This window comes from Camponotus floridanus, unplaced genomic scaffold (genome assembly GCF_003227725.1).
Source record: "Camponotus floridanus strain SB8 unplaced genomic scaffold, Cflo_v7.5 scaffold208, whole genome shotgun sequence".
Classification (NCBI taxonomy): domain Eukaryota; kingdom Metazoa; phylum Arthropoda; class Insecta; order Hymenoptera; family Formicidae; genus Camponotus; species Camponotus floridanus.
Genome location: NW_020229335.1, coordinates 1 through 2,844, shown reverse-complemented (window position 1 = coordinate 2,844; position 2,844 = coordinate 1). Strand labels below are relative to the sequence as shown.

The 2,844-nt window shown below is 32.4% G+C and overlaps 1 long non-coding RNA gene across 1 annotated transcript; it reads right to left on the bottom strand.

Moving 5' to 3' along the window:
* Window positions 1-237: 237 nt before the first annotated feature.
* LOC112637825 lies at window positions 238-1,234 on the bottom strand. The gene is made up of 3 exons (XR_003122758.1): window positions 1,145-1,234; window positions 714-789; window positions 238-418 (listed from the first exon to the last, which is right to left on the bottom strand). It is a non-coding gene; the product is annotated as an uncharacterized LOC112637825 (long non-coding RNA).
* Window positions 1,235-2,844: the final 1,610 nt, after the last annotated feature.

Here is a 2,844-nt window from a genome sequence, read left to right as displayed (position 1 = left end):
ATATTATGATCGTATTTTAACGTGCGTCAATTAGTCGTCAGAAATCGCAAAATAAATTATCATGCATAAAATATAATTAGCATGCATTTTAACTCTCGGTCGGCGGGTTGCTTATAAATATTTTTATTTTTTAGATTAAATATTTAGAAATTAAAAATCTATTTTTAAAATCATTTTGTAAAAGTCTGTGTGTCCATATATATATAATGGAAATAAATATTTCATGTATGTCTATATCTATTGTTATTTTACAAATATTTTTTCTTTTACTTTAATTTTTACACGTATTGTCCCGCCAATCAAGAGTTAGAAGCAACGGATTTCTTCATGCATTTACAAATCCTTTGCTTCAAAATAAAAAGTTGTCACTTACCGGCACTGATGCGCAACAGCGGAATTGATATTGAAGCTATGTTGTCTGTAACATACAAATATAAAATGCAAATTATATCAATGTTCAAAATAATTAATATTTTAAGAAATTATTATTGGATTCATTGAATTTTATATCCGATGTACGCAATTATAAATAGATGTATAGAATGTATAAATATGAAATAATTTTATAAGTAATTAATTTTTTTAAGTAGAAACTTTTATAGAAAGAATTATTATAAAAATTTGTCCAATTTTTTCATGTTTAAATCATTTATATAAATCAAATTAATTAATTTATTTATTTATATAAAATTAATATAAATAATAATACACACCATCAGGTTGTTCCGCTGGTGCAAGATGCCTTTCCTAGGCCTGCTCCTCCTCTCAGATCATCTGGGTTGGTTACATCTATAACATACACAGAGAAAATCCAAATTATAATAACGTCCAAATAATTAATATTTCAAAGAATTATTATTGTATGTATTGTGTATCTTATATTCAATCCATATAATAATAAGTAGATTCATAAAACAATTCTATAAATTAAAGAAAAACGTTATTAATAATTCTTATTAATAATTTTATAAAAGCTTATATCTTTACAAGAGATTATAGCTTTTATTTTTAAAATCTTTTTCTCTCTTATTTAAACCATATAAATAAACAAATCAAATTAATTGTTGCGATTAATTGTTTGATTTAAATTATAATAAATATATTTAATATTTAATATATAATTGCAAATAAATAAACTATTTACCAGAAGGTTGCTTTGCCGGAGCCTGATGCCTCTCCTAGGCCTCCTCCTCCTCTCAGTCTTAATCGCGCGATACTTTTAGCGGCACTCCCGCACCCACGAGCGATATTTTTATATCGCTATTTTCGCACTTTTACGCGCGATACTGAACGGCACTCCCGCACTATTCGATATGATTAAAAATTTTCTGTTTTGTCGCGCGATGTATATATTTAATATATATATACTTTAAACGGCACTCCCGATTTCGGTACGAGCGAAAATCCCGTTTCACTTTTACAAGAGTCATCTTCGAGTCAACAGGTCGGGAATTCAACGCATCTTACCTCAGAACAAGAGTTAAGTCCGAAACGGAAGAAAACTATCGATTGATGGAATCAACGCGAATGGAGTTCACTCGACTCTTGTCCGCGTCTAATATCCTGTCTCAGACGGAACAAGAGAAGGGATCCATTAACGACGATTCCAAGCAATCGATCGAATCCTAACCGATCCGTACCGAACTGGAGCCCGAAGCAGAGCGTGACCTCAATCAGCCGGACTTTTGAGCAAAAGCTCAAAATCGCGCGCCCACATACACAGTACTGGCATCCGCATGCGCGCCGGCATCACCTAAGTGCCGCGTTGCACCAGGCGTGAGACAAAGATCGTTGCAGCAACGACTCAATGAACATCCCAGTTAATTGACGTCGGAAGATGACAACTCGATGACAAATAAATGAAATTGGGATTGCGAGAAAGTCCAACGCGAAAACGCGATGACGCGATGACACGAAAAAGCTAAACGCGAAAACGCGGTAACGCGGTAACGAGACGCCGCCGTCCGCGACACGTTGACGGCACCGACGACGAAAAGTCGACGACACAATATATATATATATATATATATATATATATATATACATAATATATATATATATATATATATATATATATGTTTTTTTTCTCTGAAAATAAATTTAATTTTTATATTCCCTAACATCCCTAACAGTCCTAGCAGTCCTAACAACCCTAGCCGCCTTACTTGCTGGCTTACTCCAGCAAAAATTCGCGATAAGGTGCAATTTGGGGAGCCCTAATCGGAAATTCGCGATAAAATTTAATCGCGCAACACATCTTTTGGCCAATATTGACCATGTATTTTTCAGGCCAGTTATCTCCACTTCTGGCCATTCATTCTGACGACTAATTTGTTTCAAAAACGATCATGCGATATTATGATCGTTTCTTTACGCACGTTATTCAGTCAAAAATTACAAGTTATAAATTATCATGCATAAAAGATAAAAAGCATGCATTTTAACTCTCGGTTGGCAGATTGGTTAGAAATATCTCTATTTTATAGATTAAATATTTATCGATTAAAAACCTATATTTTTATAAAATTGTTTTTTATAAAGACCGATATATAATAGAATTTTAGAATATTTCATGTATGTCCATCATACAATTGCAACAAAAATATCATCTATCTTTATTAAAAATATTTTTCCTTTACTTTTTCACTTTAATTTTTACTCGCGTATTGTCCCGCCAACGGAGAGTTAGAAGCAATGGATTTCTTCATGCATTTATAAATCCTTTGCTTCAAAATAAAAAAGGTTGTCACTTACCGGCACTGATGCGCAACAGCGGAATTGATATTGAAGCTACGTTGTCTGTAACATACAAATATAAAATGCAATTACATCAATGTTTAAAAT